The following is a 14,437-nucleotide window of genomic DNA, read 5'->3' as shown; positions in this document are numbered from 1 at the left end:
GGGCTATGAGGTCATGTTAAGAGAGCTTATAGGAGAATGGGCTTAGCTACCATCACATTTTCCAGGACTGATTAAAACTAGTTTCTGAAGTTGACCTAGGGGCTTGGTAGGTCACAGTCAAGACTGCAATCAGGAAAGTTTCTAAGGGCTATGAGGTCATGTTAAGAGAGCTTATAGGAGAATGGGCTTAGCTACCAGGTCCAAGATAACTTCCAAGACAAAGCAGCTGGCAGAAGCCAGAAGGAATTGATCCCGCTTTGCCTTATTCACCGCAAATGATCCCAAACCATCTTATGGCAGTTCCAAGAAAGCCAAGTTCAATTCTCCCCCCGGTACAGGAGCCTGCCTATGCCAGTCTCTCAGACATGGAGAGAGTAACTGCCTAGAAGTTACCTGTACTAAAGATAAAAATAAGCCCCAAACTAATTACCCTATATCTTGGCTCAAGCTTGCCCAGAGTTTGCCCAAGACCCTCACTCACCAGTACCAAGGCTGAGCTCAGCCCACAATTTTCTCTTTTGGGTCACAGGGTCAGCACCAGCTGCCTCTGGGAACAAGGCTCACCTAAAACAGAGAGAGAAGTCAGTTAGGGTCCTGCTCAGAACAGGCATGAACTTGGGTCAGCACAGGTATTCCAGGTTCCTGCTCTCACATGTCTCGCATCTTTGCAAAAGATAGGTTGATAATTAAATACATTATTTCAAGTTATGCTAAGTGCTATTAAGAAAAATAAACCAGAATAAGAGAGGAAAGAATGACAAGGAGTGGGAATGAGGCCTATTTTAGATAAAATGATTAGGGAAACCTGGGGCACCTGGGTGGCTCAGTGGGTTAAGCATCTGCCTTCAGCTCAGGTCATCATCTCAGGGTTCTGGGATCGAGCCCCGCATGGGGCTCCCTACTCAGCGGGGAGCCTGCTTCTCCCTCTCCTTCTGCCCCTCCTCCCTGCTCGTGCTCTCTCTCTCAAAAAAAAAAAATCAGGGAAACCTTCTCCAAGAGGTGACCACCAGAAAGAGACCTGAATGAAGTGAGGGAGTAAGAGCTGCAAAGATCTGAAGGAAGACTGTTTCAGAGAGGGAGAATACCAAGTATAAAGACCCCACAGCAATAACAGGCAAGAATAAGCTTGTTATGCTTAAAGAACAAGAAAGTCAATATAACTAGAATGCGGTGATGGAAAAAATGAGATACTAAATATATATGGAGGAATTAATTACGCTCCCTATTTTACACCTGAGAAAACAGGCTCAGAGGTTAGGTGACTTGCCCAAGGTCAAAGTAAATCCGTGGCAGAACTGGGAATGGAGGGGCAGTTGGCTGGCTTAGTACAGCATGCAACTCTTGATCTCGGGGTTTTGAGTTCAGTCCCCACATTGGGTGTAGGAATTACTTAAAAATAAAATCTTAACAAAAAAGAACTGTGAATGGAATTCAGATCATCCAGACAACTCTGTCTCAATCTTGGGCCAGGTTCCTCCAGCTTAGATAACCCGGACCCCAGTTGGGACAATTCAAGCACTCTAAAATTGGTCTCAGGTTTCTTTACTCAACCCCTCTTCTGTTGGTGAGGATGGTTGAAAAACAGGGAAATGGCTATATTTACCTGGAATGTGGAATAGAGGAGACGGAGACTCCAGGGTTAAGGAGAACAGTAGTACATGCCAAGCACTGTTGTAAACCCTTTATTTATATTAACTCATTTAATCTGCACAACAGTCTTATAAAGGTTGCTATGTTATTTCCCCATTCTACTACTAGAGAAATTGAGGCTCAGATAAGTAAATTTGCCCAAGCCACACAGCTAACAGAAGGCAGAGCTCAGACTTAAACCCAGAAAGTCCATCCTCTGGGGCTTGCCCTGCCCTCTTAACCATACTACATCAACTTCTTAAAAAAAAGACAGGAAACATTCTCTAGTCCTAGCCAATATGGCTCAGAGCCTCAATTACCCCCAGCCTGAAATCCTCTCCGTTTACTTGCAGTCCAGGTTTCCTACTGAATACCAGATGAATGACTCTTGAGTCCCTCAGTCCGGTGGTTCCACACGCTTCTCTAATCTCTAGCTACTGTGAGCAGAAAGCGTCGACAACCATGACCATCGCCATTTAACAGCCACTAACGATGAATGTACCCTTTGAAACAGACTAGGTACCAGGCTAAGAATCTTACATGGACTATCTTATTTCACACAAGAGAGTGACAGTTGTTCCAAGACATGGGTGAAGGGGTTTCTAGGGGGCTCCAGGCCTGGAGGCAAAGGAGCAAACACATGGAACTGAAGAATCTCTGTAGGCCCGCGTCAAAGGCCAAAGGCAGAGATACTAGGAGGTGAGCAGTAAGGGGAAAAGACTATTAGCACCTCCAATTCAATATGTCAACAAACTGAACTCGTCTCCTCCTCCAGAGTTCAGCGAATGGTATAACCATTCTTCCAAGTACTGAGACTCCAAATGTTCATACTCTCCAACCTCTCCTTTCCTCATGCCCCATTCCCACAATTCCTCATGCATTTTTTTCGTTATTGTTCTAAGAGCTCTACATCCAAACAGTTCTTCTTTATTCCCTACTGTGACAACTTCCTCTTGGTTCAGGATCTCACTATCTCTTGCCTGCAAGGCTGGAATATTTCTTAAAATTTACTGACATTATAAGGACAGACTGTTACAGTAGCCTCTTCTCTGGTCTTTCAGTAGTCTCCCCCTATCCCTTCCTACGCTAACCACTGAGTCCACACTGCCAGACTAATGTTCCCAATGCCACTCCCCTGCTCAGAAAAGAAAAATGAAAAAAGTCATGGCTCCCAATCACCTCAGCTTTGCTCAGTATGCCTTCATCTGGTCATCATCTGCCTTACCTCTGTCATGGGCTTTCCAGCTCTCATCCTTTCGTCCATGCTGTTGTCTCACTTGGAATTCCTGTCTATTTGTACGTATTCAAATCCTTCTTAATCTTCCAAGGCCTAGCCAATCTATAAAGTTATCCTGAACTCTTTTTCTCACCACTCTGTCATATTCTTGAATCATCTCTGTGACTACACCTGGCTCTGGCCTCATCATCAGCTTAAGCCTCAAAACCAGTTCCTTTGTTCCTTCTTCTTGTAAAGATTCTTGCCGGTTCCAGAGAATGAAGACCTACTCAGTTAAGATTTCTGTTCTCATTCTTGCTACTCTTACCTTACTCGGGATCTATCACCTAACAAGGGACCTGGGTTCTAATCTGAGCCTCAGATTTCTACAAAATGGAGATACAATCCCCATCCTGATTATAGGACAGGGATTTTGTGAGAATCATTGCAGTAACAGAAGAGGAGATGGGGGAGGTGTTAGGATGGGAGATTCCAGGCCAGGTCTTTAAAAGCTCTTTCTTTCACTGAAAAACACCGAGCATATTTATAGAAGCCTTCTAGCCCATCAATCAAAAAATACTTCCTGGGCGTGGCTGGTCATGGTCACAGCTTTAAGTTAGGGGTTACAGATGGCACAGGGATGAATAAGAACAGTTCTTATCCTTAGGCTCCTTGCATTCCAGGGTGGGACTATGTGAACTTCCTGCAAAAGGACTACTACTAATATTAGGCAGGATCCAACAGTACAAAGAGTGCTCCACGCATTGTAAAAATGAAGAAATCAGGCTGACTGGAGGTGGCCTCAGAAGTTTCACAGGAGCAAGGACTTAAGCCAAGCCTTGATGCAGAATGACAGAAAGACACATGCTACTATGCACCAAGCACTGGGCTAGATGTTATGAGGTTAACCCTCATACTACCCTGTGAAGAGGTGATGGGGTGCCCATTTGATATCCAAGGTAACTGAATATGGGCAAGGTTAATTGTACCATTTAAGGTCAAACAGCCAGTAAGTAGCACAGCTAGGATTTGAACCCAAGCCTGCATACGGTTACTTACGTACTTTATGATCTAGAGGACCAGATAAACTCTAAAGTTCTTTCTACCTTAAAAAGCCAATGATTTGGGGCACCCGCTGGCTCAGTCAGAAGAGCATGAGACTCTTGATCTCAGGGTCAGGAGCCCGAGCCCCATGCTGGGTATAGAGATTACTTAAATAAATACAACTTAGAAAAAAAATCCAATGATATGAATGGGGGAATAGGGGAGAAGGTCTACTGCTGCTAATGTCTTCCCCATAAGACTGTAATTTTATTGGCAGGTTTAGGGTCTTATTAACTGGAATAGCCTAAGTATCTGACACAGAGCCTGGCAGGTTATACTTAGGAGACACTGTGAGTGAATGAATGAATGAATAAGCACCTTCCCCATGAACCTTTGCTCTGAGGTCTAGAAGTAAGGTCCAAAATCTCAAGCTCTACGTTATGACTCTCGGCCCCAGCATCTTTAATACCAGCTATCTACTAATCTGTTGTCTGAAGGTTCCCTTTTTCCATTCTTGTTTTCAGGAGTTAAGGGAGAGGTGAGGAGAGAAAAGGATAAGGGAAGCTGGGTGGATAAGAGAAAAGAGAGGGAGAGGAAAAGGGTGAAAGGAGAAGGTAAGGAAGGAGACAAAAGGAAGGAATTGTCTGAGGCACAGACTTTGGGAAAGGTTTCTTTTCTGGTACCAGAACCAAGGATTTATTTGTTTGTTTGTTTGTTTGTTTTTTAAAGAGCAGCCGAAGAATTCCTCTTTATAAACTTCAAATGAAGGGAACTTGCTTGTCCAAAACCCCAGACTAAATCTACCAGCAGGAGATAGAATGAAACTCCTCAAGGCTCCAATCCTCAGTTGTTACCACCGTCCTGCCTCAGCCCAACCTTCACCTGGTTTAGGCTAAAGCTTGCAGAGGTCAGAAGACATACCGGTTCTTCCGATACTCCTCTGCTCCTCCTCCAAGCGTTATTCCAGGCTAGTAAGCCTTGGGAATCCAACCTTCCTTATGGATGAGGAGACACTGACATCCTCTGGATGCTTCACCACAGCTCCCTGTCATGAAAGTTTTGTTGAACCCTAAGGGAAAAAGAATTACTCCCTTTCTGCTGAGTTCCTCAAATGTGTGTGCAAGAACTGGGGTGAAGATGTGGATGAAGGCGGCAAGGTCCCTTCAGAACTCTACATCCTGAGTCCTAATACAGCTTAACCTTCTTTAGGTCTGATCTGCAAATTATACAAACATACCTCTCCTTCTTCCTAAATTAGTAGAGAAAACACTGGGCTGAGAGTCAGAAAACCTAACAGCTAAGTTCCAGCTCCACCTCTGATTCGCTGTGTGACCTTGGACTAGTCCTTTCACCTTCCTGAACCTTAGTTTCCATATCTGTAAAATGAGGGAGCCAGCATCTGCTCTTCTGAAGAATCTTTTGAGGGATCAAAAAGACTGGCAAGAACAGTAAATTTATGTGGTTCTATATGAATGGTAAAGAAAGAATGAGGGGATGGTCTCTTAAGAAAGAAAGAAAAAGGGCTATACCACCCTTCAGTTGAAGGACCTGCTCTGAGTGAAAGGATTAGGAGGAACTGTGGCAGACACTTCACTGCCCGTACCTCCATCGAAAGAGAGGCACCAACCAAGACAAAACAACTCATGACCACATGCATGCAAATCCCAACAGGTCCAAGCGGAGAGAAAACAAGAACCACTGGAAGTCACATATTGCTCAGGAAAAGTACAAGTAGTAATAATCAGTTGAGTGGTGAAGAGCTCAGACTCTAGAATCAGACACCTGGATTTGAATCCTACTCTGTCTCTTAACTAGCTTTGTGACCTTAGGCAAGGTACTGACCTTCTATGCCTCAGTTTCCTACATTTATTAAAAATGGTTCCTGCGGGGAAGAATGAAGGGGGGGAAACTGGAGGGGGAGACGAACCATGAGAGATGATGGACTCTGAAAAACAAATTCAGGGTTCTAGAGGGGAGGGGGTTGGGAGGATGGGTTAGCCTGGTGATGGGTATTAAAGAGGGCACGTTCTGCATGGAGCACTGGGTGTTATGCACAAACAATGAATCATGGAACACTACATCAAAAACTAATGATGTAATGTATGGTGATTAACATAACAATAAAAAATTTAAAGGGAAAAAATGGTTCCTGCTTTGGGGCACCTGGGTGGCTCAGTCGGTTAAATGCCTTCAGCTCAGGTCATGATCCCAGGGTCCTGGGCTGAGAGGCCCACGGGCTCTCTGCTCAGCAGGGAGCCTGCTTCTCCCTCTCCCTCTGCCTCTGCCTGCCGCTCCCCCTGCTTGTGCTCTTTCTGTCAAATAAATAAAATAAATTTTTTAAAAAATGGTTCCGTTTCGTAAATGTTTTATTGGGAAAAATAAATAAGACAGCATGGGAAAGCCCATACCTAAGAGCCTAGCAAAAGTGACTCAATGATAGGTACTGTTATTCCATTTAAGTACCACAAAAGGATGAATCAGAAACAATAAAAAGACCTAGGAGGAAGAAAAAGAAATGCACATTTGCCATTACCTATCATGTATCATGTCCCATGCCCAAAGCCTTAATTACTTTCATTTATTCCTAATAAGCTTTTGAGGTCAATAAAATGATCCCTATTTTACAAGAGGAAACTGAGCCTCAGAAAAATAACTTGTCTAATACCACACAGCTAGGAAATAGAACTTACTGGAACCAAGGTCTGACTCCAAAGACTGTTCTTTCTACTATATACCTTGTACTTTCTCAGGCTCAAACATAAGAAGACCCCGCCACCACCTATAGGCACCAATAATAAAATTTTAGGAAATGGACCAAATTCTCCCATTTTGTACTTGATGAAGCAACTACTGGTTTTGCATGCCTGGGAAAAAGATGGGCAGGGGTGGAATATAAGTGTACCATCAAGATCCAGACTTGCAGGACTTGGCTTACCAGACCTTCGCAAAGGGCTCTCAGCCAGTTGTTGCAGTAAGAGAAGAGAGAGGGACTATTCCCAAACTGGATACTACACCCAAAAGGATAAGATGTTCTAAGACTATATCAAACAGTCAAGAAGCCATGAGAGGTTCAGCCTGGGCTGAACTCAAAATACCTGATCAAAACACCTAACACTGGGAGGGAATACAATGCTAGGAACACCTTTGCAAGACTCAGTATGTACTGTGTCCTGCATGTGCATACCGTCTCTATTTCTGGGAAGCACTTTATTATGGCCCAGATGACCACAAGTCAGTCTGAAAAGAAGCACTCCTTCCCTTGGGTCAGGCCATTATTTTGGAGCATTCCACCAAAATAACAACAATAATAATAATAATAAAGAACAAGTTCTACAGGAGTACACAGAAACCAGGAACTACAGCTTGCAACTAGGGGAAAGGAGCCAGGAAATGAATTAAGAGAAGATCTGGGGAAGAACTGAGTCCTAGACATCAAAGGCTTTTGGGAGGGTGGGGAACCAAGCAAAAGGCCTGGGACAAGAAAAGGGAGTGCTTTGGGGGGGCTAAGGAAAGATCCTGATAGAAGAAATCATCTCCTACATTTGTAAAGCAAAAAAAAAAAAAAAAAAAAAAATTGTTTTTAAATAGTATGTCCCTATCAAACCCTTGCTGTTTAAAGAAGACTCTCCAAGGCCTACAGGAAGACTCAAAGAGGTACTGCTGAAGTGATATTTTCCTCTGGAGAGGAGAAGGAAAATAGAAGTTGGGTTCTCTAGGACTCTAGGGTGGCAACCAACTCAAGAATGAGCAGTGCCAGGAAATAATCATAGGATAACAGCTCCAAACACAATCAGACAGGGCTCGCCTGCAGGTGGCCTCAAACCCACTTCTGCTCTGATCAGCACTTGAGGGTGCACAACTGCCCACATCCAGCAGGGAATATAAGATTAGCCACTGAGCAAGTAGCCTTTGTCCTAGGAGCCATGCTTGCCAAGTTGTTAGTTCTTTTCCAGCTGCACTCTAACCTCTTGGCCTCAAAATGAACTGCCCTCAATCCTTGTGAGGCCTGCTTTTCCCAGCCTTGACCAAATCCCATGGTCTTACAGTTCTACCAGACTCCTCCCACTCACAAAGATACCTGACCTTGACTCTTGTGACTGACGCTATTGTGTGACTGCCTATGCCCAGGCATAATAAACCAACTGGCTGTGGCTTGCCATAGGGGCTAAAAAGATGACTCACAACATCATAAAAATGCAGCCAGGTCACAAAATAGCTCAGTAAAACCCTCCTCTACTCCCCAACAAAGACAGGTGTCAGGATGCCCAGCATATCACAAAAGGAGGCCCTCAAGGGCAGCTGGTTTCTTACTGACAGGTGACGTTAGGGCTCTTGAGCTTAGTCCATGTCCGTGTATGAGAACATTATTCATGCCATAAATAGATGAAACTCAATCCAGGCAGTCTCTAGGCTGCCTGGAGGAATGTCCAGAGAATACAACAGATGTGCAAGACAATCATTTCTTGCCTCTGAATTTTCTTAACAGCTAACAGCACTTCTTCCTCAGCTGAAGCTGTCTCCAGTTTCCCCCTCCTCCTTCCCTAGAAGAACCAACCCTGCAGGAATCATCAAGGGAGGCACCAGTAATTACTGTTTTCTTTTCTCCATGCTAATGAGACAGTTGGATGGTTCCCCTCCCCCCACCCTAGCTGGAAGGGAGAATCTAAGGCTTTATAATCTGTAACCCACACACCAAAGCTTGGGACAGACAGTGCCTCTGCAACTGAACTGTGTAGACGATGGCTTTCTGTCCCTGATGAGACCAGAGCTGGAAGAGGCCCCACCATTTTAGAAAAGGCAGACCAGAGTGGCAAGAGGATCTGTCCAAAGTCACAGAAGGAAGCACATGAAAGGGCCAGATTCCTACTCCCAATCAGGACACTTCCCACATCATCCAGACTTCCTACAGTACAGAATGACTTTGGAAGTGTCCTCAATGTGGAGCCAGGAACTCCAAGTATCAAGTTCACATACTGGTTTTGTTTTTTGTTTTGTTTTTACAGAAAGAACGTACGCAAGCATTTGAGTGGGGGTGGGGGCGGTGGAGAGGAGCACAGGGAGAGGAAGAGAGAGAATCTTAAGCAGGATCCAAGGCCAGTGTGGAGCCAGACACAGGGCTCAATCTCACGACCCCGACATCATGACCTGAGCAGAAATCAAGAGTCAGATGCTTATCCAACTGTGGCACCCAGGCACCCCTACACATAATGGTTTTGAATAGGTACTTAAAAAGCAACAACAGGTACTCCTGGGTGGCTCAGTCGGTAAAGTGGCTGCCTTCGTCTCAGGTCGTGATCCCAGGGTCCTGGGATCAAGTCCCTCATCGGGCTCCTTGCTCGGCGGGTCTGCTTCTCCCTCTGCCTGCTCTGCCTGCCATTTCCCCTGCTTGTGCTCTCTCGCTCTCTAACAAATAAATATAATCTTTAAAAAAAAAAAAAAAGGCAACAACAATGTTCTGTAGATAGGGGGGACTCAGCCCCAAGAATCTCAGTTCTGGGATGGAAAAGCAGGATCCCAATGCCAATGCCAATTTTACCCCAAAATTAAAATCTCAAGTAGGTGGTCAGGCAAAAAAAGAATCTGTACATTTGGGGGCACCTGGGTGGCTCAGTCGTTAAGCGTATGCCTTCGGCTCAGGTCATGATTCCAGGGTCCTGGGATCAAGTCCCACATCGGGCTCCCTGCTTGGCGGGAGGCCTGCTTCTCCCTCTCCCAACTCTCCCTGCTTGTGTTCCCTTTCTCGCTGTCTCTGTGTTGAAAAATTTTTAAAAATTTTAAAATCTAAAAAAAAAAAAAAAAAAGAATCTGTACATTTTAGCTGGGATTCAGTTCAGTTACGTGCAGACTACAGATACCAAGGGTGGGATCCAAAGTTAGACTTAAAAATGAACTTCCGGTCTGGTGGCTAAAGGAGCTCCTGAGGACAGTACACTTGGACCTCAGTCTGCTCACAGATGAAGAAACTGAATCTAGGGAGCTTCAGAGGAGAGGACCCATGGTGAAGCAGCAGGAGTGAAGGATGTTACAGCCTAGAGCTAGCCATGGATAGCCTCAGTCAGAAAAAAAGGAAGACAGGGTCTCTGGGAAAAGAAGCCAGCACTTGCAACAGCTGCATTGAGAAGAAAATGGCTCAAGGTTTTAAGCTGGAATAATTTGTAGAATCTAACAAGGCTTATTTTTTCAGCCTGAAGACCAGCTCCTGTCAGTCTCTAAAACCTCTTTCCTTTCCCTCTCACTGTCTATCGTGGCTCTGTCATTTCAGGTAGGAATCAGCAACTCCAATCCAGTCCTTGAACTAATTCTGACTCCAGGCAGGAAGTATTTACATCAGTCTTAGCTGCAACCTCCATCCCCTACCCATAGGGCCCGGTATCAACGCCTCCTCCCCATTTGCTACCAGAGTTGACAGTGGGCTCCCTGTGCTGTTCTAGGCTACTGCCAGTGCTGACCACCAGACTTCACCTTCTAGAGGTCACAAAATCATGTGACTATTCTATAAATGTGCCTAAGTCCATGCGATAACCCCTGCCTTAGTCACGTAACAACTCAGGCCCTCCAAGGACTAAAGCCTAGCTCTGAATCCCAGGCCAGATTTCCCCATCGGTGGCCATTCTGCAGACACTGCCTAGGAACCTGAACCTGCACTTCCCTTCGGCAGGGAAGGCAGCATGGTACGGTAGAAATAGCATGCAGACAGACCTGGGTTTGAGCCCTGGCTCTGTCACCTACACTGCATATCCCTAGGCACTGTTCCTTAACTGCTCTTGTGTATCCTCTTAGAGCTCTCATCACTGTTTACCTGTCTCTGTCCTCTATCACTCTCCCCTACTTGGGAACAAGGAATATTTATTTCCCCATAACCTCTATGAGTCAGTCACTGTCTACTGAATGATCCCCTAAAACTAAGTTCCCACTGTCTGTAAAATAGGGATTATATCCCCGATCTCAAGAGTTGTGAGATAAACAGGAAAAAGTCCGTAAATTGCCTGGATCAGCACCTTCCTCTACTGTATCATGGACGCCCAAGGCCAAGTGTTTGCCTGTACTGAACTAGACTGCCCATCCTAGAGACACCATGCCTTGCTGAACCTCTAGGATCACATGGACCTGACCTCCAGAGCCTGTTCCACTCCGGTAATTAGACTGAGTGCCAGGTCCTGGAACCTGCCAGTAAAAACAGCTAGAGATAGGACTACTCTCCTCACAGTCAAAGGCAATGAATTTCAAGTAGATGAAGTGTGGGAATATACTAATATTTTAAATTGAAAGGAGGGAGGGAACATGGGGGGGTGAGGGAAGGTGTGCTCTGAAGTTGGGGTCTTAGAGAAGAAATCTCAAATTCCAAGAAGTGGCTAAAGTCATTTGTACTGGAGCATACAGAAGGTAGAAACATGAGACATGAAACAAAGGGGCCGAGGTCACATAGTAAGCTAAAGGGAACTAAGTCTGGAACCCACCATTGCAGTCTCCCCATCTAGTGTTTTTTTTCCATCCTATAGGGCAGATGCACAGTGTTCTAGAAAAAGGGGAGGCATAGGGGATACAGTGTAGTGACAGGGAGCAACTCATAAGGGATGTCAAGTGGTACTTACGCAGTTTCTGGCTGGGAGAGGGAACCGAGAAGTAAATCCAGCCTTTGGTTTTACAGAGGCCTAATATGCTCTGGAAGCTGAAGGGTAGAAGTTCAATGTGGCTAGAACAAGTGTGAGCAGTTAAGGAATAAAAAGGGTAAACAGTGTCCTCAAAGAATCATGAGCCTCTCTCCCACAACAGCAGCTACTCTGGGTGATCAAAACCCTCTTGCCCACCATCCCCAACTTCTCAACTCAAACTATGTTCCAGATTTGAGGGTATGTGTCTCTTCCATTAGAGGGCACTCAGACTTATAAACTGCAAGTGAAGCACAGAGAAGTGGCAGAGCTCTGCACCAAGTGGAAGAATTCTTTGTCCTATTTACCATATTCACCTGAACTTCCGACAAGTGATTTGTCCAAGGTCACACAGCTAATAAGGGCAAACCAGGACTTGTTGGTATCCTGTGTCCTTTTGTGACCATGGTAACTTTCAGCAAATTTGATCTTTATAAAGTTTTAAGAGGTAGGCAGGGCTAGTGTCTTCTGCTAAATCATGCTGTCCCTTCTGAAAAGTCTCATTTGAAACCTCCAATTCATTTCAGGCCTAGTCTCTTACAGAACTTTCATAATTACCTTCTAACTCGGAGGCCAGCAAACTTTTTCTGTATCAGTAAATATTTTAGGTTTTGTGGGCTATAGCAGTCTCTATAGTATTCAACTTTGCCACTGTACTATGAAAACACTCAGAGAGGAACAAACAAGTGTGTAGTACCTCAGTCCAATTTTATGAAAAGAGGTAGCAGACTGGACTCAGCCCACAGGCCATGGTTTGCTGACACCTGTTCTAACTAATCTACTGTCTCTAACCACCCTGTCTCCCAATCCATCATACACACTCATATGACAAGCCCTGTACCCTCATGGATCTCCTTTGCCTACAAGATAAAGTTTAAACTCTACCCCCACCCTCTACCATACCGTTCCCCTGCACACTGTACTCCAATTACAGCAGGCTCTCACCTGGCAACTTCCTACCTTTCCCCCCTGCTATTCCCTGACGCCAGCAATGCCCTCCATTCCTGTCAATAATACCTATTCAGGGACAAGTTCAAACGGCAACACCTGTGAAAGTCCTTGCTTGCCTTAATTAGCCCTCTATATAGGGCTGTCCCTCACCCACCACCGCCTCCCCACTCCCCCACAATTGTCAGCCTCACAGGGGCAAGCACTGTGTCATAGTCAACTCTGTATCCTTTGCAGTACCTAACATAGCACGCAGTGTCTGCTGACTGAACAGGCTTGGTTTCTAGGCCCTTTTAAGGTCACTAGAACATGGGGACCTTTGTTTCTAACTGAATACTCACAGCATCAACAGAGCCTTCAGTCGGCTTCAAGAGCTGCCCCCCACCTCCCTTTTGTGTTCCTCAAACTGGCCAGGTAACTGGTTAAGACCAAGCATTTTACGAGGTGGTTCTAGCCTGTGCTCAGATATGTGAAAAGAGGGATCTTATTTTCAAACCTCTGCCCCTGACCTCAAACTGTATTCTTAATATCAGCCATAAAATGATCCCAGACACATATCTAGCCCTAGATCAGGAGACAGCCTTCTAACAAGCACAGATCCCTGGTCCTGAAGGCAGGGGATTTCACCCAGGGAAAGGCCTCAGGGCAGGCAGTCCAACCTCAAATGAAGAGGAAACTCAAAAGTATGTGGTAAGAATCATCAGGAGCATCGCCTCTACAAAGGGATCTCTACTGAGATTAAAGGTCCTGGGCAAGCCTATAGCCCACAAGTACGGCTATCCTAGCCCGGGGAAGCTATGAGGCCAAAGACTAAATTGCTGATGGGAAAAAACAAAACAAAACAAAACAAACACACAAAAGAATTTTTCTCCTAAGCCCAGAACGGAACAACATTCCATCTGGGTAAGTGAGCTTGTCACAGGCATGGGGTACTTAGCATATCTGCCATTCCAGGATTACTGCTGTCAAATTTTAATTAGGGTAATTAGAGTTAAAAATGTAATTTCATTTCAGGGGTATTTTGAACGGATTCCATTAATTTCTTTTTTTGAAAGAACATAGAAAGGAGGGGCAGGCTGAGTGGAGCAAAGGATTTTGCCATGAGAGAAGCGAAGCCATGTGCCTGGGCCATGAGCTTTCAAAACACTGCCCAGAACCCCCAGCACACACCTGTGCAGGCTTGGCCCAGAGGACAAAGATCCAGCTCTCTTCCTTAGTTCCCTCCCTGAAACTGTTTCAGTCAGCATCTGCTAATAAATCTACCTCCTTCTCCCCACCTCCTGCTCCTGTATTACTGCAATTCAGCAGCTACTATTACAGCCCCAAGTCTGGCAAGGGGCACGAGCTTAGGGCTGACGATCTGATTTGTTACATGTTAGGGAATGCATTAATGTCCACCCCTTTGTCAGGAGTTCCTGGTCACATTTTTATGCTTTTCTTTGTGCTAATTCCCTAGTCTAGAGTGACCCTCCTTGCCTTGCCTGCCTCAACTCTTCCTCTTCCTTAAAAACACAAATCAAAGTTATCTTCCCCAGGAAAGCTCTTCTTTGTGCCTGTAATCCCAGAATCCCTTGCACATGCCTCCATTAAGGCATACACAGAATACTGTGGTTTGTTTCCTTGTTTGACTCTGATGGTAGATTGTGAAGTCTTTCATGGCAGAGACTGGGTCTTCATATAGGAATCCTTAGGCACTAGCACAAGCCCTGACACATCGGAAATACTCAATAAATACTTGTTGAATGACCAACGATAGGGGGAATTGGGTCTGACCACAACTGGTAGCTGAGCATGTTAAGCCCTTACGGACTACAATGCCTACAAATATCCAGTCATGAGTTCCTTCCCCCTCCTTGCACAGGGCCAGTTCAGAAACCTGACTTTGCACTCCATGCAAGAGGAAGTCCTCCCACTGATCCCAAATGATGATTGATCTCTCCCATTAGAGCCT

At 45.2% G+C, this 14,437-nt stretch overlaps 1 protein-coding gene across 16 annotated transcripts in view; it reads right to left on the bottom strand.

Moving 5' to 3' along the window:
* Positions 1–14,437, bottom strand: part of RALY (RALY heterogeneous nuclear ribonucleoprotein) — a 79,409-nt gene that overhangs the window by 44,451 nt on the left and 20,521 nt on the right. For 9 of the 16 annotated variants that reach the window (XM_027622097.1, XM_027622092.1, XM_027622106.1 and 6 more), the window contains one exon: positions 482–564. The exons of 1 other annotated variant lie outside the window; for it this stretch is intronic. The gene's annotated coding sequence lies outside the window, so the exon portion shown is untranslated. Of the gene's footprint in view, positions 1–481; positions 565–11,481; positions 14,414–14,437 lie in introns of those variants that run through there. 6 more of the 16 variants (XM_027622102.1, XM_027622101.1, XM_027622096.1 and 3 more) reach the window with 5 other exon arrangements.

This window comes from Zalophus californianus, chromosome 8 (genome assembly GCF_009762305.2).
Source record: "Zalophus californianus isolate mZalCal1 chromosome 8, mZalCal1.pri.v2, whole genome shotgun sequence".
In the NCBI taxonomy this organism is placed as follows: Eukaryota; Metazoa; Chordata; class Mammalia; order Carnivora; family Otariidae; genus Zalophus; species Zalophus californianus.
This window is presented reverse-complemented; position numbering and strand designations above follow the sequence as displayed.